Source organism: Piliocolobus tephrosceles, chromosome 6, assembly GCF_002776525.5.
Source record: "Piliocolobus tephrosceles isolate RC106 chromosome 6, ASM277652v3, whole genome shotgun sequence".
NCBI classification, from domain to species: Eukaryota; Metazoa; Chordata; class Mammalia; order Primates; family Cercopithecidae; genus Piliocolobus; species Piliocolobus tephrosceles.
In genome coordinates this window covers 42937364-42959035 of record NC_045439.1, presented here as the reverse complement: position 1 = coordinate 42959035, position 21672 = coordinate 42937364, and the positions used below count along the sequence as shown (strand labels likewise).

Sequence of the window (21672 nt, the reverse complement as noted above, 5' to 3'; positions counted from 1 at the left end):
CCAGCCCGGCTCTCTCCCTCTCACACTCCTTTCCAGCCCGGCTCTCTAACTTTCTGCCTCATTCCACTGGCTAGTCCTTAAGACCGTGACCTAATACTCCCTTTTTGAAGTCTCTGGCTCCAATCCTAAGCACCATATTCCTTTGCCCAAATCTGGAATCCCAGGGCCTCTTGAAGGTTTCCCAATACATGTAAGGCCCACTCCTAGGCATGCATGCATGCCTCTACTGTGTAAGGAGTACTTCTGGAAGCCACCAGCTCTAGAGTTTCTGAAAACGTCAACAAGACTGCCTTTGAAACCAGAGAGGGTGGGTGGTGGTGAGAACATCCTGTGAAGGGTGCCAGCTGGTTTATACCAGTCAGTGTGCCAAACTGCTCCTCTAAAGATAAGAGGTGGTGCTGTTTTAATTCCTCCAGTTTTAAGATGCACTTCACTATTATTACCCTTTTTAGTTTAGAAAGATAAAAGTTGACGAAGAGGCAGGGCTAGCACTGAAACCGATAATTATGTTAATCAAAAATCCCACCCACCTCCAGAAAACCTTTTCACTGAGCTGCTGAAAGTGGTAAATTGATTGGTTTAAGCTGTATGTTCTCTTCATGCCACTTTCTTTTTTTCTTTTTCTTTTTTTTCTTCCCGCCACTTTCAAGCTAAAAGAGTGAACAGATAGTAAAATAGCTACACTAAATGGAGTTCAGAGGAGAAAAAAGGACAGACTATCTGACAAACCAGTGTCTGGGTCTTCTAGTTAACAATTAGAGGCCAGGTGTGGTGGCTCACTCCTGTAATTCCAGCACTTTAGGAGGCTGAGGCAGGTGGATCACCTGAGGTCAGGAGTCCAAGGCCAGCCTGACCAACATGGTGAAACCCCGTCTGTACTAAAAATACAAAAATTAGCTGGGCATGGTGGTGGGCACCTGTAATCATAGCTACTTGGGAGGCTGAGGCAGGAGAATCTCTTGAACCCTGGAGGCAGAGGTTGCAGCCTGGGAAACAAGAGACAGACTCTGTCTCAAAAAGAAAAAAAAAAAACAAATAAACAAAACATAAGAATTAGGACCATACTTTTATTTTATTTTATTACTTTTTAGACAGGAATCACTCAGACTGCATTCTTTCTCTCTTACTCTCCTACAGGAAGAGAATGATCATGAATGGCAAATGGCAGGTGCAGTGAAGCAAGAAAAGCTGGCTTCAGGCTCAGAAGAGAATGCTGTGCCTCTTCCTCATGGTTTCCGGTACCCTGCATGTTCAGAGAAACTTCTCTAGTAATGAATGAACTGTAGAAATGATCCCTGAAAATATGGTCTTGACACTTTATTTTTGTGGCGATTTTTTTTCTTTTTTTGAGATGGAATTTTGCTCTTGTTGCCCAGGCTGGAGTGCAGTGGCACGATCTCCACTCACCGTAACCTCCGCCTCCCGGGTTCAAGCAACTCTTCTGCCTCAGCCTCCCAAGTAGCTGGGATTACAGGCATGTGCCACCCTGCCCGGCTAATTTTGTATTTTTAGTAGAGACAGGGTGTCTCCATTTTGGTCAGGCTGGTCTCGAACTCCCTACCTCAGGTGATCCGCCCGCCTTGGCCTCCCAAAGTGCTGGGATTACAGGGGTGAGCCACCGCACCCAGCCAGGACCAAAAGGAGCAGCTTGTGATCGTTATACTGTGAAAACACGTTCACATCTTTCTTAATTAAGATTTTATGCTGGGCGAGGTGGCTCATGCCTTTAATCCCAACACTTTGAGAGGCCAAGGTGGGCAGATCACTTGAGGTCAGGAGTTCAAAATCAGCCTGGCCAACATGGTGAAACCCCGTCACTACTAAAAATACAACAATTAGCTGGGCATGGTGGTGCATGCCTGTAAGTCCCAGCCACTCAGGAGGCTGAGGCACGAGAATCCCTTGAACCCAGGAGGCAGAGGTTGCAGTGAGCCGAGATTGTGCCACTGCACCCCAGCCCAGGCGACAGAGCAAGACTCCATCTCAGACAAAAAAAAAAAAAAATAGATTTTAAAGTACCTGTTTGCCAGTTCATATGTAGTTGATTTGGAGCATGTGCTACAAGATTGGTTCTAAATATACATAAACTAAGAGCTGAGAAAGTTATTGCTAAGCTAAATTCAGCCAATTACACTTTCTTTTTTTCTGCTCTCTCCTTGCACCTATATTATTCTAATTCTATTTGTCAGGCTGCTTACTTTTACAATCTTTTTTAGTGTAGAAAAGGTAGAAAAAAGGTAGAAAAAAATGATATCATGAACACTTTTCTTTAATTAAAAAAAATCTTTTTAAATAGAGACGAGGTCTCACTGTGTTGCTCAGGTTGGTCTCAAACTCCTGAGCTCAAGCGATCCTCCCTCTTTGGCCTCCCAAAGTGGTGGGATTACAGATATGAGCCATCATAGCAGGCCCAAAGCAGATGTTTCAATAAGCACTATTACTCAAAGCCAGATATGTGATTTTGAACAAGTTACTTTATTTTCCTCTAAACTCCAAATTACTCAAGTGATAATGTCTCCTGTTCAGGGATTTTATGAAGATTAAGTAACAATAAAAATAAGCACAAAATAAACAAAAAAAATAGCACAGTGTAGGCATTCAGGAATTATTAGTTGAAGTTCCAACCCTTCCTCTACGTATACCCCTTACTTTGTGAGATTACAGGAAGGATGACAAAAAAGGATATGGTGGGGTTTTTTTTGTTTTTTTTTTGAGATGGAGTTTCACTCTTGTTGCCCAGGCTGGAGTGCAGTGGTGCAATCTTGGCTCACTGCAACCACCGCCTCCCAGGTTCAAGTGATTCTCCTACCTCAGCCTCCCAAGTAGCTGGGATTACAGGTGCATGCCACCACGCCCAGCTAATTTTTGTATTTTTAGTAGAGATGGGGTTTCATCATATTGGTCAGACTGGTCTCGAACTCCTGACCTCAGGTGATCCACCTGCCTCAGCCTCCCAAAGTGCTGGGATTACAGGAATGAGCACCACTCCTGACCTTTGTTGTTTTTTTGAGATGGAGTCTCCCTTTGTTGCCCAGGCTGGAGTGCAGTGACACAATCTCAGCTCACTGCAACCTCCGCCTCCCAGGTTCAAGTGATTCTCCTATCTCAGCCTCCTGAGTAGCTGGCATTACAGGTGCCTGCCACCTCGCCCAGCTAATTTTTGTATTTTTAGTAGAGACAGGGTTTCACCATGTTGGCCAGGCTGGTCTCGTACTCCTGACCTCAAGTGATCCACCCACCTCGGCCTCCCAAAGTGCTGGGATTACAGGCGTGAGCCACTGCGCCCAGCCCAAAAAAGTATATGTTTGCTGAGCCCTTTAATTGTTGAAAATGATCCTTGAAAAAAAGAAAAATTAATGACAGGGCTAGGAATGTACACCAGCCAGGAAGTAGAATTAAGAAAGTTTAAATGCAATGGATGAAAACTATACGCAGGCCGGGCGCAGTGGCTCACGCCTGTAATCATAACACTTAGGGTGGCCAAGGCCAATGGATTACTTGAGCTCAGGAGTTTGAGACCAGCCCGGGCAACATAGTGAAACCCCATCTCTGCAGAAAAATACAAAACTTAACAGGGCATGGTGGCTCATGCCTGTACTCCTAGCTACTTGGGGGATGAGGCAGGAGGATTGCTTGAGCCCAGGAGGCAGAGGTTGCAGTGAGCCCACATCGCTCCACTGCACTCCAGCCTGCGTGACAGAGTCAGATCCTGTCTCAAAACAAAAAAGAAGAACATTATAGGCAAAGAAATACAGATTTCTTTAATACTTAAAAGAGAGTTATTGTGAAGTTGATATGAATTTATGTGAAAAGACTACCAATGCCAGGCGCAGTGGCTCACACCTGTAATCCCAGCACTTTGGGAGGCTGAGGCGGGAGGATCACCTCCGGTCAGGAGTTTGAGACCAGCCTGGCCAACATGGCGAAACCTCATCTCTACTAAAAATACAAAAATTAGCTGGGTGTGGTGGTGCACCTGTAATGCCAACTACTCAGGAGGCTGAGGCAGAAGAATTGCTTGAAACTGGGTGGTGGAGGTTGCAGAAGATTGCGCCCCTACACTCCATCCTGGGTGACAGAGCAAAACTCCATCTCAAAAAAAAAAAAGACTACCAGACTAATGTGGTATTTTTAGGATTTTTTCTTTTTTCTTTTCTTTTTTTTTTGAGATGGCCCGGCTTTTCTTTTTTATCATATGATCTCTAACTGATGTATGTGACACAGTAATACAAAACTATTTGAGCGATAAAAGAAATATGAAAGGCTTCTGTTTTCTTTTGTAGGCCTTCTGGAACTTTGCCTCAGACTCAGATACCAATGAGTCCTAACCATACCAATATCCCTACTCATTGCCTGCTTGTTTTTGGATTTACACATTTGACTTTCTCATCTCATATCCTAGAAAAGTATTTAGTAAGAGTTGGATCTGGCCAGGTGGGGTGGCTAATGCCTGTAATCGTAGCACTTTGGGAGGCTGAGGCGAGTGGGTCACCTAAGGACGGGAGGTGGAAAGCAGCCTGGCCAACATGGTGAAACCCCATCTCTACTAAAAGTACAAAGGTTAGCTGGGTTTGGTGGCGGGCGCCTATAATCCCAGCTACTCGGGAGGCTGAGGCAGGAGAATCGCTTGAACCCTGGGGGTGGAGGTTGCCATGAGCCAAGATTGTGCCACTTCCCTCCAGCCTGGGTGAAAGAGCAAAACAACAAAAGAAAAAAAGAGTTGGATTTAATTTTCTAAGCATTAGGTTAAATTTGTTATGCTAGATAACACGATATCCTAAGATAAGCCAAGCATTACAAAGATGGATCTGATGATTGCCAGGAATATATTATCTATGCAGTAATGATAACGCATTGAAACAAAGCCATGTTTTCTCCCATTTTTAAAAACATGTTTTGATGATGAAGGATATAAAATACAGAGTCACAGTGAAAGCCTGCAGCTTGAGTACATTTGTAATCAGATGATTACAGATGATTGCTATGAGGCTAATGAAGTGAAATTTACTCCTAGGTTTGAGTAGATGATAAAAGGAACATTAAGTAGATTATAGTCTCAATCATGAATATATTCACCTAATTAACATTTTCCTACCTTTGAATTTAAATATTAAAATTGATACATGAGAGTTGATTTGTAATACAAAATTTACTACTTTTGATAGTCATTTCTCACCCAAGCTTGCCACATGTAATAATTTTTTTCCCACAAATCTTTTCCTACATTAAAAAAATACATTAAAAAACTTGGCCAGGCGTGGTGGCTCTCGCCTGTCATCCCAGCACTTTGGGAGGCTGAGGTGGGTGGATCACCTGAGGTCAGGAGTTCGAGACCGGCCTGGCCAACATGGCTAAACCCCCATCTCTATTAAAAATACAAAAATTGCCGGGCGCGGTGGCTCAAGTCTGTAATCCCAGCACTTTGGGAGGCCGAGACGGGCGGATCACGAGGTCAGGAGATCGAGACCATCCTGGCTAACACGGTGAAACCCCGTCTCTACTAAAAACTACAAAAAACTAGCCGGGCGAGGTGGCGGCGCCTGTAGTCCCAGCTACCCGGGAAGCTGAGGCAGGAGAATGGCGTGAACCCGGGAGGCGGAGCTTGCAGTGAGCTGAGATCCAGCCACAGCACTCCAGCCTGGGTGACAGAGCGAGACTGTGTCTCAAAAAAAAAAAAAAAAAAAATACAAAAATTAGCCAGGCGTGGTGCTGCACACCTCACCTGTAGTACTAGCTACTCAGAAGGCTGAGGCAGGAGAATCGCTTGAACCTGGGAGGTGGAGGCTGCAGTGAGCCAAGATTGTGCCACTGCACTCCAGCCTGGGCAACAGGGCGAGACTCTGTCTTAAGAAAAAAAAAAAAAAAAAAACTAACTTATCTGGGTTGGGCGCAGCGGCTCGCGCCTGTAATCCCAGCATATCGGGAGGCCCTGGTGGGCAGATCACTTGAGGTCAGGAGTTCAAGACCATCCTCGACAAAATGGTGAAACCCAGACTCAACAAAAAATACAAAAAACTAGCTGGGTGTGGTGGCGCTTGCCTGTAGTCCCAGCTACTGGGGAAGCTGAGGCACGATCGCTTGAGCCTGGGAGGCGGAGGCTGCAGTGAGCAGAGATTGCAAGATTACACCACCGCACTCCAGCCTGGGCAACAGAGTGAAACTCTGTCTCTAAAACAAACAAACAAACCTTATTTGACTACTTCTTAAAGCAAAATGCTTGTGAAAAGAACTGTTTCTTTCAAAAAACAAAATCATAAATATATACCTAAGTATAAGTGGGATAAATTATATCCTTTGTCCTCAGCCCCTGCGAGAATGCTCAGGGCAGAAGATAAATCTCCCTCTTTCCCCATACAGATGCCTTAACTACCTATTTGATCAACTAAGATAAGGAAAAGCAAGGATTGGGTCCTTGAGTATTAGATGATAGCTCTGCAGGTAGAAGACTGTGTAACATGAAACTATCATTATGGTTCTCATTCCTTATGTGCAAGTAGGCCTCTGGGCGTGATTAGGTAATTGGAGGATAAAAAATGAGGAACGGAAACCACTCTGCACAAATAACATAAAGTAATACATTACATGGAATGTGTTTTATTTAGAAATATATTTCTCTTTAACGTGATTCATTCAAGAGATGTTATTCATCACCTATTATGCACCAGGTATATTCTGAGTCCTGGAGAGACAACATTTAACAAAGTCCTGTCCTCATGTAGTTTGTTTTCTCATGGGCAAACAGACAATATCTATTATTTTTATTAAAAACAATATAAGGTAATTTCAGCCAATGATAAGTATGCTGCCGGGTGGGATATTCAAAATATTTAACACAGGTATGGCCAGCTTGGTATCACATCCTCATGTTCTCTCTTGTGTTTGCTTTCTTCCTTCCTGCCTCACTTCCCTTTCCTGCTTACTCCAACTTCCTTGACATTGAACTTCCCAAAAAAGTGTTAGTATATCAGCTTTAGTTTGTGATTGTGTTCCCATATACTCCCTATCTTACCCCCACATCACCCGCAGTTAGAATATAGGCCAACCTTAGCCTTCTTGTGACTAGTGTTATACTTCCGGTTGCTGGATCTTGGGAAGGTCTAGGAGATGCTGGGATAGCAAGAGCAGGGGATGTCTTGGGAAACACCACACTATCCTCTAGTTCTCTTCCATCCCATTTCTCTTTCAGTCCCTTTGATTCTCCTAAATGTAAGTGTCCCAAAGTCCACAAAAAAACTTCTGTGTTCCCTCTTTTAGTGGCTTCACCATTCCAGTCAACCACATTAAAAGACTTAACATCACTTTTGACCCTCACCCTAATCCTCTGCTCTTAGTCACAAATTCATAGCACTGTGGGGGGAAGAAAAAGCATTTTCATGCACTCTTACGCCCCCTCTGGATAACACCCTATTTCAGATTCGTTTGGATTTCACAATAGCTTGAAACCAACTTTGCATGCCTCCATTTTCCACCTCTTCCAGCCTTTTGTATTAAGGCACCAATATTTAATGCCTTAAAAGATCCGGCGGATCACTTGATGTCAGGAGTTCAAGACCAGCCTGGCCACCATGGTAAAACCCCGCCTCTACTAAAAATACAGAAAAATTAGCTGAGCGTGGTGGTGTGTGCCTGTAGTCCAAGCTACTCAGGAAGCTGAGAGAGGAGAATCACTTGAACCTGGGAGGCGGAGGTTGCAGTGAGCCGAGATCGCGCTAGTGCACTCCAGCATGGGTGACAAGAGCAAGACTCTGTCTCAAAAAAATAAAAATAAATAAATAAATAAATAAAAATAAAGATGAACTCCTTAACTCTCCTGCAATGAACTCTTGGTTTAAATAGTGGAGTACTGTAAGAGCGTCTCGCTTCATTCTCCCATTTTATTTTTTCTTTTCTTTTCTTTTCTTTTTAGACGGAGTCTCACTCGGTTACCCAGGCTGGAGTGCAGGGGCATGATCTTGGCTCACTGCAACCTCCCTCCCGGATTCAAGCGATTCTTTTACCTCAGCCTCCCGAGTAGTAGAGTCAGGGTTTCACTATGTTGGCCAGGCTGGTCTCAAACTTCTGACCTCAAGTGATTTGCCCAACTAAGCCTCCCAAAGTACTGGGATTTCAGGTGTAAGCCGCTGCTTCTGGCTTTTCTCCCATATTCTTATTTATTTATTTATTTATTTTTGTGAGATGGAGTCTTGCTCTTTCACCAGGCTGGAGTCCAGTAGCATGATCTCAGCTCACTGCAGCTTCCGCCTCCCGGGTTCAAGAATTCTTCTGCCTCAGCCTCCTGAGTGTCTGGGACTACAGGCTTGTATCACCAGGCCCAGCTAATTTTGGTATTTTTAGTAGGGATGTGGTTTTACTATGTTGGCCAGGATGGTCTCGATCTCTTGACCTCGTGATCTGCCTGCCTCGGCCTCCCAAAGTGCTGGGATTACAGGTGTGAGCCATCACACCCGGACTTTTTTTTTTTTTGAGGTGGAGTCACGTTCTGTCACCCAGGCTGGAGTGTAATGGTGCGATCTTGGCTCACTGCAACCTCTGCCTCCCGGGTTCAAGCGATTCTCTTGCCTCAATCTTCTGAGTAGCTGGGATTACAGGTGTCCGCTACCATGCCACGCTAATTTTTGTACTTTCAGTAGAGATGGGGTTTCATCATGTTGGCCAGGCTGATCTCAAACTCCTGACCTTGTGATCTGCCCACCTGGGCTTCCCAAAATGCTGGGAACACAGGCATGAGCCACTGCACCCGGCCTTTTCTCCCATTTTCTAAGGTGACCATAAAAAATTTTCTTCTTTTTTTTTTTTTTTTTTTTTGAGACAGGGTCTCGCTGTGTCGCCCAGGCTGGAGTGCAGTGGCGCAACCTGGGCTCACTGCAAACTCCACCTTCGGGGCTCAAGTGATCTTCCCACCTTACCTCTCAAGTAGCTGAGACTACAGGTGTGCAACACCACACCCAGCTAATTTTTGTATTTTTAGTAGAGATGGGGTTTTGCCATGTTACCTAGCCTTGCCTGCCTGCCCTCTTTCTCTCTTTTCCCTTCCTCTTCCCTTCCCTTCCCCTCCCCTCTCTTCCCTCTCCTTCCCCTCCCCTCCATCTCTCTCTCTCTCTCTCTCAAAGAAGACTTTTTCTTTTTTTTGAGATGGGATCTTACTGTTTTGTCCAGGCTGGTCTCAAACTCCTGGGCTCAAGTCATCCACCCACCTGGGCCTCCTCTGTAGCTGGGACTGCAGGTGCACACCACCATTCCCAGCTTGGCTTTGAATTTTTAAAAGGCTAATAACCCAGAAGGACCAGGCACAGTGTTTCACACCTGTTAATCCTGACACTTTGAGAGGCCAATGTGGGAGGATCACTTGAGCCCAAGGAGTTTGAGACCAGCCTGGCAACGTGATGAGACACTATTTTTACAAAAAATTAAAAAATTAGCTAGGCACGGTGGTGCATGCCTGTAGTCCTAGCTACTCAGGAGGCTGAAGCAGGAGGATTGCTTGACCCCAGGAGGTCAAGGCTGCGGTGAGCCATGATGGCGCCACTGCACTCCAGCCTGGGCAAGAGAGTGAGACTCTGTCTCAAAGGAAAAAACAAATACAAAAAAACCCAGAAGGACAAAGCAAATGAGAGAAGAGATTTTAGTAGATTTATAGAAGACAGGCCGGGTGCAGTGGCTCACACCTGTAATCCTAGCACTTTGGGATACTGAGGCTGGTGGATCGCTGGCGCCCAGGAGGTTGAGGTTACAGTGAACTCTGATCATGCCACTGTACTCCAGCCTGGGCAACAGAGCCAGAACCTGTCTGAAAAAATAAAAATAAAAATAAAAAATGTATGGAAAGCAGAGACATAAAATAGAAGAAAAAATTTATTTTTTTATTTAATTTTTTTGAGACGGAGTCTCACTCTGTCCCCAGGCTGGAGTGCAGTGGTGTGATCTCGGCTCACTGCAATCTCTGACTCCCTGGTTCAAGTGATTCTCCTGCCTCAGCTTCCCAAGTAGCTGGGACTACAGGCACATGCCACCATGCACAGCTAATTTTTGTATTTTTAGTAGAGACTGGGTTTCACCATGTTGGCCAGGATGGTCTTGATCGACTGACCTCGTGATCCATCTGCTTCAGCCTCCCAAAGTGCTGGGATTACAGGTGTGAGCCACTGCGCTCAGCCAAAGAAAATTTTTTAAAGGATTACTTCAGGAGGTTTAGTTAATGTGACATCCAGAAAGAAGAGAGAAAATACACATTTGTCAAAGAAACAATACAAGAACATGTCCTAGAACAGAAGGACATGAGTCTCCACTGTGTGCCCACTAAGATACATAATGTGAAATATCAGTATCTTAGGCCCACAGAGAAGACAGAAAAAGGCATTCAAAATAACAGAGAGGATGGGCTATGGTATAACAAAGTCCTCATCTGCTATGATGGGAAGTCAATATCCAAAGTTACTAAGTCAGGCCGGGCATGGTGGCTCACGCCTGTAATCCCAGCACTTTGGGAGGCCAAGGCATGCAGATCACATGAGGCCAGGAGTTTGAGACCAGCCTGCCCAACATGGTGAAACCCCATCTCTACTAAAAATATGAAAGTTAGCCAGATATGGTGGTGCATGTCTGTAATCCCAGCTATTTGGGAGGCTAAGACACAAGAATCACTTGAACCCGGGAAGCAGAGATTGCAGTGAGCTGAGATCACCCCACTGCACTCCATCCTGGGTGACACAGTGAGACTCTGTCTCAAAAAATAAACAAATATAAAATAAAATTACCCAAGTCAAAAATTCCTCTACAGAACATTGTTTAGAAATATGGTGTTTAGGTAGGTAAAGCTAGAAAGCTTGAGGACAGCTGCCTGGTCAACAGAACTGGAGACAGGTGGAGCAGGGAAATGCGTATAAAGCCTGTTAGTATTATGTCTTTTTTTTTTTTTTTTTTTTTTTGAGATGAGTCTCACCTTGTCGCCCAGGCCGGACAAGTGCAGTGGCTCAATCTCGGCTCACTGCAACCTTCACCTCCCGGGTTCAAATGATTTTCCTGCCTCAGCCTCCTGAGTAGCTGGGATTACAGGCACCCACCACCACACCCAGCTATTTTTTTGTACTTTTAGTAGAGACAGGGTTTCACCATGTTGGCCAGGCTGATCTCAATCTTGTGATCTGCCTGCCTCGGCCTCCCAAAGTGCTGGGATTACAGGCGTGAGCCACTGCGCCTGGCCTGTATTGTCTTTTTAAAAATGTAAACATGTATTGCCTTGGGAAAAAATTAATAGTATTAAGAAACCTTTAGACTATACCTTCAGGGATCATTTCTGTAATTCATTACTAGAGATGTTTCTCTGAATGTGTAGAGCAGTTAATTTTTTTTAAACTTTAAATGAAATTAAAAAAACAAAAAACAAAAAACGGCTGGGTGCGGTGGCTCACGCCTGTAATCCCAGCACCTTGGGAGGCCAAGGTGGGCGGATCACGAGGTCAAGAGATCGAGACCATCCTGGCCTACATGGCGAAACCCAGTCTCTACTAAAAATACAAAAATTAGCCAGGCATGGTGGCACACGCCTGTAGTCCCAGCTACTCAGGAGGCTGAGGCAGGAGACTCGCCTGAACCCTGGAGGTAGAGGTTGCAGTGAGCCGAGATCGCGCCGCTACACTCCAGCCTGGTAACAAAGTGAGACTCCATCTCAAAAAAAAACAAAAAAGAAATCTTTCTAGCTTCCCTGTTCCCTTTTGCCTACATGACAAGCCTTAAATCGCCACATTGCGCTCTTTTAAATCAGGCCTCAGCCTGCCTTCTGAGCTCATCTGACAGCCTTCTCCCCAGCTTCACACATGCCAGTCTCACATTCCTTTAAGGAAATATATTGAGCACCTATGGTGTGCTAGTGGGTATAGAAACATGAATAAGACATCCTCAGTTCCTCAATGAATTGTCTAATGGCAGAAACAGATGCATAAAAAATAAATACACTTCAGTGGATTCGATGCTTAAATAAAAGCAAAGACAATGGCCTCTTCTATGGAAAGGCAAAAAGCAACACGTTGCTCCGGTTTGTCATTTATGGCTCCATGCCCTTGATAATGCTGGTTTGTTTGGTTGAGGTTTTGTGTGTGGGTGGCTGTATAGAAGGACAACATGACATTTTCTCTTACCAGTCCTGCCCTCTCCCTCCCCCAAGAAACAAAGGCTTGTTTTTCTTCCTTGCTCACCAATCAGTTTGTCCATTATGCTCTGATTCTATTTCAGTCAGGAAGCATTATAAGACAGTAATTAAGAAGGCCAGGACGGGCACAGTGGCTCACGCCTGTAATCCCAGCACTCTGGGAGACTGAAGTGGGTGGATCACCTGAGGTCAGGAGTTCGAGACGAACCTGGCCAACATGGTGAAACCCGTCTCTACTAAAAATACAAAAATTAGCCGGGCATGGTGGTGGGTGCCTGTAATCCCAGCTAGTTGGGAGGCTGAGGCAGGAAAATTGCTTGAACCTGGGAGGCAGAGGTTGCAGTGTGCTGAGATTGTGCCACTGCACTCCAGCCTGGGCAATACAGTGAGACTCTGTCTCAAAAAAAAACAAGGTAATTCAAGAATATTTAATGGAGACTTTGGGACCTGAATCGGGGTTAAAGGATGGATAACAGCCAGATGGCGGGAGTGGCCAGTGCAAAAAGTTTATCTTTGGGAAAGAGCACATGCATGGGAAGCAGTCAGCCTGGCTGCAGAGAAGGTGTGTTGCTAGTTAATGGGAGATAAGGTTGGTACATGGGATAAAGTTATGAGCATGAACACAGGCACAGGTGTTTATATCTGAAGTAAACAGGGACTCTAGGCTCTTGAGCAAAAATAACATGATAAAATCAATACTTGAGGAACGTTAGTGTGTTAAGTTAGCAGGCTGCAAAATGAATTCCTGGCGTGCCTTCTTCCCGAACTCTCCACACTGGATTAGCCACCACACTTGGCATGCAGCTAAATGAAAACTATCCCTCTAAGTTTTAGCAATGAAAGGGAAAAAAGAGTCCATGGCTGCCTATAAAGAGCAGCAGGGTTAAACAAAGATAAATTCGAAAAGAAGAGCAGATCTGGAAGAAAACAGCAATATTCAGTTTTTAATTCACCAAATATTTATTGAGCCGCTAGTACATGCAAAACACTGCTAAGTACTGTGCTGAATACACCGTTCCTCTTTTCAAGGAGAGAGAATAATACAGGTACCCAACTCTCTATCACGGAATGCAAGAATGCTGGAGAATAGGAATAAAGAAGAGAGTGTTCTAGATAAGTGTCTCTCAAACTTTTTGGTCTCAGGACCCCTCTATACTCTTAAAAATTATTGAAGGCCTCAAAGAGCTTTTGTTTATGTGGGTTATGTCTATCTGTCAATATGTTCAATATTAGAAATTTAAACAAAAATCTGGCTGGGCGTGGTGGCTCATGCCTGTAATCCCAGCACTTTGGGAGGCCAAGGTGGGCAGATCATGAGGTCAAGAGATCGAGACCATCCTGGCCAACACGGTGAAACCCTGTCTCTACTAAAACTACAAAAATTAGCCGGGCCTGGTGGTACATGCCTATAGTCCCAGCTACTTGGGAAGCTGAGGCAGGAGAATTGCTTGAACCCACGAGGTGGAGGTTGCAGTGAGCCGAGATTCCATTTCAGTCAGGAAGCATCATAAGACTGAGATTGAGCCACTGCACTCCAGCCTGGGCGACAGACTCTGTCTCAAAAAAAAAAAAAAAAAAAACCAAAAGTCTAAAAAGATGTATTTACCCATTTTTGAGTGTCAATATTAAACCCATTACATGTTATCATAAACATTTTAAGGAAACTGTATTTTCCAAAACAAAGAAAAATAGGTACAACAAAGAGTTATTCTGTTTAATGTATCTGCAGATCTCCTGTCTGGCATGTAGAAAAATCTGGATTCTCATGTCTGACTCTGCCTTCAAACTATTGGGATTTGTTTTTTAAGTATTTGAAGCAAACCTGTCCTCATACAGACATGGAGTAGGAAAAGGGAGGAATTTTCAGACCCCTTGAAAGAGTATTGGGGGCCCCCAGGAGTCTTCGGTTCACATTTTGAGAACCCCTTTTTAAAACTATACTTAGTTATATAATCCTCCAGTGGGATTTATTTGTCAAAAAAACTCCCTGCATTCCCAACACCAATTAGAGCTAATAGAATGGGAATGACACTTGTCAGTTTTGTTTGTTTTTTTGCCCAGGCTGGAGTGCAAAGGCGTGACCTTGGCTCAAGCGAATCTCCTGCCTCAGCCTCACAAGTAGTTGAGATTACAGGCGCATGCCATCACGCCCCGCTAATTTTTGTACTTTTTGTAGAGATGGGGATTTCACCATGTTGCCCCGGCTAGTCTCGAACTCCTGAGCTCAAGTGATCCACCTGCCTCGACTTCCCAAAGTGCTGGGATTACAGGTGTGAACCACCGCACCTGGCCTAAATTGTTTTTTGTAATCTAAAAAGAGGAAATTAAATTTTATTAATTGTTGTGCCAAACCCCTATTAACCTCTGTAAGGAACCAGGTTCAAGAGGTCAAAGGAGAGACCCAGAGCCAGCAAATAAGACCTGGGGTTTTATTAGGGGATTACATACATGGAAGAGAATCCAGTAGCAGCAGGCTGGACAGGGGAATTGCCTTAATGATAGAAATGGCCCAGTGGCAGTGGGATGGACAAGATATCTGTCTTACCTACATCCAATGGTGGCAGGTTGGACAACGTGTCTGCCTTCCTATAGTCCAGGGCTGGTGCACTGGACATCACAACCACATGGCCCAGTGGTGGCCGGCTGCACAGAAAAACTGCAACCATTTGCAAATAGCATGCAGTTAATAGAGCATTTTCATCTAACACCTTCCCTCTAACAACCTCTACTTGGCAAGCTGCGCCCAACCAAAAACTCAGGTCCTTAATCCCCTGTATGGCCCCTGTTCCACAGTGTTATGGGATCCTTGTGGGTGTTGCTTTTCCAGCCGGAAACCTCTGTGGCCAATGCTGCCTTTGCCTGAGTTTTGCTCAGGCCCATTGGGCCCAATCGGCCTGGCAGGCTATGCTCAGCTCATGCTACCTGCCAAGATCCCATACCTTCTGAGGCGAGTGGAGTGGTGATAGGTGTGTGAGCGAGCGAGCATGGGGTCCAGCCACTGCAAACAGCCAGGCACATTGGCTGCAGTAGGGCAGGCAGCTCCAGGCACCACCAAGGGCACTGGCTCCCTGCAAGGCTTCAGCTGAACCAGGAGTACCACAAGTAGCTTCCACAGCTGGCACCAGGGAATGCAGTGCCACCCAGAAGCTTGGAGATGCCAGGAAATGCAGAGTGTCAAAGAGTGTGTCACAGCCCTGGCTTGGGGAGCTTCTAGGTCTGAGCTCCTCAAAGGGCCACAGCTCTTCTCTCCTTGTCTCCTGCAATGTGGTGAGCAAGGGGTGTGTTTCAGCCCTGTTTGTGTTACAGCTCTTTTAGACCTGCCATGCAGCAGGTCCTGAGTTCTTGTCCTGTGTCCAGGAAGAATGAGGTATGTGGACAAGTGGAGGGTGAGCAAGGCGAAGAGGAGCTTGACTGAGCAGCGGAACAGCTCAGAGGAGACCCACAGTGGGTAGCTCCTCTTTGCAGGCAGGGTGTCCCATCAAGTGTTCAGCTCTCAGCAGAGAGGAGACCCTGGGGTGGGTAGCTCCTCTCCACAGCTGGTCATCCTGTCATCTCCCTGAGTCTGGCTGAGTCTGGGGTTTTTATCAGCAAGGAAGTGCTTGCTGATTGGTCCATGGGCAACCATGGGCAGGCCCAGAAAAAAGCACAAGTTCACACTCTGCTCTGTGGGGGGCTGGCAGCCTGGCCCCCAGCCTTCAGGCCTTCCCCAACTTGAAGGTGGGGCTTCACCAGGGACCTTCCCCTTTCCACCCAGGAGCCTGCCTTCCTCCTGCCACTGTTCACGGTGACCAGGCTGCTCTTGCAGAAGATTGCCTGCAGCCCAGCGCTGAGCTGCCCTCAGACCCCAGTCAGCCTCCCTCCCATACTTGTTCATGCCTAAAGTCTGGAGAGCATCAAGGCGGCAGGGGGCTGGCATGTCAGCATTGCCCCACGCATGAGCACACCTGGCTGGATTGCAACAGCACCTTGGCTTGGCCTCAACTTTGCCCCAAGATCTGACTGGGCACCAGGAGTAAGGAGAGGCCAGGCAACGGGAGCAGGCATTTCCAAGCCTGTAGGGTCAGGGCCGGACTTCCCAGGCCCCTGAGAGTGCAGAGATGCCTGGGTCTGCAGTTGCAGCTTGGGCAGCGGCAGCTGCATCCAGGAGGGTAGGGATCCTGCCTGCTCCATGGAACACAGCCCCAGCAGCGCCTCCTGGCTGCAGCCAGCATTGTTGAAGAGGCTGCTCCAGATGGGCTGCCACTGCCATGAACAGAACAGGACAGGGGCTCAGATGTTCATCACTGATAAGGAAAAATTCTCCAGGTTGGCCACTCCCAGATTCTCTAGCTCAGAACACACATTCAGATGCATCTGCCATACAGGGTCATTCTCAGGATAGGCTTCAGTTATTGCTCTCAGGTGTGTTTACACGACACTGATATTTAGTGTGTAGGTCAACATTTGCATCTTCACCAGTCTGAAGGTCTGATGGTCACATCAGGTAGGGAGTATCAGGGACAAGAACAAGAATTCCGTAAGTGTCACTCTCACTTGTTTGTTTCCAGCATGACACATTATACAATGGTTAAGTAAAAGATTTACCAATTATAATATTTAGCCTTAAGTAACTTCACAAAATGGGTGTTGCTTCCCTGCCCAGATTCTACTTACTGGTCATTGTCCCCATTCCCTACATGCTGTGACTCTTGGCTGCTAACAGCTGATACCCGTATCTTTCCGTGTAGAAGAACTGACCATAAATGATGGATTCTACCTAATCAGGACCATCACACTCTACCACCACCCTCCTGTACCAACTCCAGGCAGCCCATAGCCCATGACTGAATGATACAGGAATATTAAAGCTTGCCTCCTTGCCTCAAGAAAAGACAAGTCCATGGTGCCATCCACACTCCAGAGTTGCTTGTGGGATCAGACTGAAGACAGATTTCAGCTGAACCCATGCCTGGCCTCTTCCTCTATCCCATTCTGTTTCGCTCACTCCCTTACAGGTTTCAGCTGACATCACTCTCGCAAAAGAATCACTGGGATGAAGGAATCTTCATCTCAAGTTCTGCTTCTTGAGAACATTGCCTAAAACAAGTGTATGATTTTAAAACAATCATGCAAAGAAGACAAGGATTGAAAAGATCAACAATGAAGACAAAAGCAACAACAACAAAATGGTAGAACTAGTTCTTTTCCTAATTCTGGTATATAATCTCTTCTTAGCCAGAATAGGTGATAAAAATGACAGTTTATTAAAACCTAATAAGATGTCAGTTAAAAGAGAAAAAGAGGACTATTTGAAATATAAATTTCTTTTTTTTTTCTTTTTTTTTCCCAGATGGAGTCTTGCTCTGTCACCCAGGCTAGTGTGCACTGGCATGATCTCGGTTCATTGCAACCTCCACTTCCCAGGTTCAAGGGACTCTCATGCCTCAGTCTCCTAAGTAGCAGGGATTACAGGCATGCCCCACCATGCCCAGCTAATTTTTTGTATTTTTGGTAGAGACTGGGTTTCACTATGTTGGCCAGGCTGGTCTCGAACTTCTGCCCTTGAGTGATGCACCTGCCTTGGCCTCCCAGAGTGTTGGGATTACAGGGGTGAGCCACTGCGCTTGGCCCATTTTCTTTTTCACATGTTTTCATTGTTTTAAATAGATAGAGACGGGGTCTCACAGTGTTGCCCCAGCTGCTCTCGTACTCCTGGCTCGAGCAATCCTTTTTCCTCGGCTTTTCAAAGTGTGGGGTTTACAGGCATAAGCCACCACTCCTGGCCTCTGTTTGACTTTTATTATTTTTTTTCTCCCTATCATTACCCACAATCTGTCCACTTTACTAGCAAATGAATCTGTCTTAGTGTCTGTAAGAATTTGAGATATTAGGCCAGGCACAGTAGCTCATCCCTATAATCCTATCATGTTGGGAGGTCAAGGCAGGAGGATATTTTGAGCTCGGAGTTTGAAACTAGCCTGACCAAAATAGTGAGACTTTGTCTCTATTTATTTTTTTTAAATAAAATGTCCAGTCACGATGACTCACACCTGTAATCCCAGGACTTTGGGAGGCTGAGGCAGGCAAATCACTTGAGGAGAGGAGGTCGAGACCAGACTGGCCAACATGGCAAAACCCCCTCTCTACTCAAAATACAAAAATTAGCCAGGTGTGGTGGCATGTGCCTGTAATCCCAGCTATTTCTGAGGCTGAGACATGAGAATCACTTGAACCTGGTAGGTGGAGGCTGCCATGAGCCAAGATCACGCCACTGCACTCCAGCCTGGGCAACAGAGTAAAACTCTGTCTCAAAAAATAAATAAGTAAAAATAAAAAGATAGATTAGCTAGGGAGAATATAAAGCGTTACAATTAGCAAAACATTTAAAATTTATGTATTCAGAATATGAAGCTAAATGTCTACAATCTTTTCAGTAATATTTCAAATTATATGATAGGCATTGCAACACTTTATATACAGTTGCACTAAGTTAAATGGTAAATGTTCAGATATGTGAGATATCTTACTTGAGGTATCTTAATGAAAAAAAAAAACCAAAAAAAAAAAACAGGCCGGTCGTGGTGGCTCATGCCTATAATCCCAGCACTTTGGGAGGCCGAGGCGGGTGGATCACTTGCGGTCAGGAGTTCGAAACCAGCCTGGCCAACATAAAAACCCGTCTCTACTAAAAATAAAAAAATTAGCTGCATACGGTGGCATGTGCCTGTAATCTCAGCTACTAGGGAGGCTGAGGCACGAGAATCACTTGAACCTGGGAGGCGGAGGTTGCAGTGAGCAGAGATTGTGCCACTGTACTCCAGCCTAGGTGACAGAGTGAGACACGGTCTCAAAAAAAAAAAAAAAATCACCATAGCCTCTTTACAAATACTTCTTAATGATCTGTAGAATGGATCTAAATTTTTCTCATACAACAGGGAATTTCACTGGTATTTTATAGCTACCAAAGTGAAGTTACACAATTTCCTTTTACAAATTTCCTGGCCGGGCGCGGTGGCTCAAGCCTGTAATCCCAGCACTTTGGGAGGCCGAGACGGGCGGATCACGAGGTCAGGAGATAGAGACCATCCTGGCTAACACGGTGAAACCCCGTCTCTACTAAAAAATACAAAAAACTAGCCGGGCGACGTGGCGGCGCCTGTAGTCCCAACTACCCGGGAGGCTGAGGCAGGAGAATGGCGTAAACCCAGGAGGCGGAGCTTGCAGTGAGCTGAGATCCGGCCACAGCACTCCAGCCTGGGTGACAGAGCGAGACTCCGTCTCAAAAAAAAAAAAAAAAAAAAACCAAAAAAACAAAAAACAAAAAAACAAATTTCCTGACCTTTCTTTCCTGTGCTAACAAGTGGCTCTCAGTCATTTGCAATGTTAGTAGATATTTTGAGAAAAAGAAAAAAAGAACATTTTATCAGTTTCTTCAAGGTAGTTGTGACCTTTTAATTGCTTATTAAAAGCAAGTATAATTTGAAAACACATATTTGGAAATGTTCCTATCACTTTGTAATTTTATTGTTCGAAATGGTATATTTGTCACCTATAAAAATTCAAGTACAGTATGCTGAAATTTGGAAGCAGAATTGTCAAACCTGTTTGGAAATTTTCCTAATGAAGAGTTACAGTGGATTTTTAATCCAGTTGTTAAATATGAAAATAGATTATCAAGCCAGGTAGCAGTGGCTGACGCCCATCATAATCCCTGGGCTTCAAGAGGCTGAGATGGGAGGATTGCTTGAGTCCAGGAGATCCAGACCAGCCCTGCCCAATGTGATGAGACCTCATCTCTACTGAAAAGAAAAAAGAAAAAATTGTAATTAGCCAGGAATGGTGGTGTGTACTTGTAGTCCCAGCTACAATCTGGGTGAGAGGATCGCTGGAGCTCAGGAGCATGAGGTTGCAATGGTGGTGCCACTGCACTCCGGCCTGGGCAACAGAGTGAGACCTTGTCTCAAGAAAATTTTTAAAAAGGCAGTATCTTCTGATATTAAGGAAGATAGGTATTTCCAGTGGAATTTCAATAAAAATTGTTCTATAAATAGGATATAGGACTGAAAAAATGAGTATCCTGATTTTTTAGTACTTCTTTGAATCTTGGCATCTTTTTCAGTTATGTTTCTCATCTATGATAGACATTGAAACCAATTAAAATAAATTGAATGTAAACCCATACCTCCTCAGCAGATCCGTAGAACTTATGTAAAAAATTAAAAATACAAAATAAATAAAACCAGACCTTCAAGTATCTTTATTTCCATGATATTAAACCAAGATTTTTTAAAAAATCTAATGATGGCCGGCCCAGTGGCTCACACCTAAAATCCCAGTGCTTGGGAGGTTGGAGGCAGGAGGGTCACTTGAGGCCATTGGAGTTCAAGGTTGCAGTGAACTATGATAATGCCACTGTATTCCAGCCTGGGTGGCAGAGTGAGACACTGTTTCTTAAGTAAATAACTTTAATGATTACTATTTATAATGGTAGCAAAATATTTGAAAGTTATTAATAAATAAAGTAGTTGGAGTCTCCCTTACTTCCTGACTATAATAGTCAAAAGAGAAGTGCCACATATGAGCCTTGGTCTTTCACATATTAATTCCACTCAATACAGAAAGATGACTCAGTGGATGTCATATTCTCACCATTTCACCAAACAGGTAAGTCATTAGGATCTATATCCTAGGGCAAAGTAAATAAAATAAAAATAAAAATAAAAACAGGTAAATCACTCTTGTACTCACAGAGGCGGGGAAGACAGCAGCTGCCCCTTCGAACTTCCAAGAGGGCAGAAGTGTTGACAGATATTCCTAACTTATTAGCTGAAGCAAAAATGTACAAGAATGAGAGAATGGGTTCCCTCAAAAACAAGAAAATCCTAAAGGTAGCTGGTTACATATATAATATACGAAAATCAATAGCTTTCCCATAAATAAAAAAATGGTTAAAAATAAAATGAATACAAGAGCTCTTACGTCATTACAAGAAAAAACATTATATACTCAGGAACAAGCCAAAGAAATGTGCAGAGCCTGTATGGAGCCAACTGGAGGCTATTTAAGATGACTTGAGTGTATTTTCCCAGAGTCAACTCAGTTCTTACTTCAGGGAAGACTGCCCAGACACACCCCACAGTTAGATAAAATCACTTATTATAAGCTCACCATATCACCACATATCTCTCCTTCTTAGCACTTCACAACTTTCCATTTATTTGTGCAATTATTTGCTTGATCTCTATCTCCTCTTCTGGATTTTTTTAAGATCCATGATTACAGATACATTAATTTAATTACATTTATCTCTCTAATGCTTAGCAGAGTTCCTGGTGTAATAAGTACTCGATAAATATTTGAGTGAACGAATGAGAGGAAAATACATATCTGTAATCCCAGCACTTTGGAAGGCCGAGGCAGGCGGATCATCTGAGGTTGGGAGTTCGAGACCAGCCTGACCAACATGGAGAAACCCTGTCTCTACTAAAAATACAAAATTAGCCGGGCATGGTGGTGCATACCTGTAATTCCAGCTACATGAGAGGCTG

At 44.6% G+C, this 21672-nt stretch overlaps 1 long non-coding RNA gene and 1 other non-coding gene across 2 annotated transcripts in view; one reads left to right on the top strand and one right to left on the bottom strand.

Annotated features, from left to right (window-relative positions):
* The window catches only part of LOC111555751, a 12590-nt gene extending 11270 nt beyond the window's left edge, over nucleotides 1-1320 (top strand). Inside the window, exon 2 of the long non-coding RNA XR_002735635.2 lies at nucleotides 1138-1320. This is a non-coding gene — a long non-coding RNA (uncharacterized LOC111555751). The remainder of the gene's footprint in view (nucleotides 1-1137) is intronic.
* LOC111521681 lies at nucleotides 1098-1311 on the bottom strand. Its single transcript, XR_002725030.1, has one exon. It is a non-coding gene; the product is annotated as a small nucleolar RNA U3 (small nucleolar RNA).
* Nucleotides 1321-21672: the final 20352 nt, after the last annotated feature.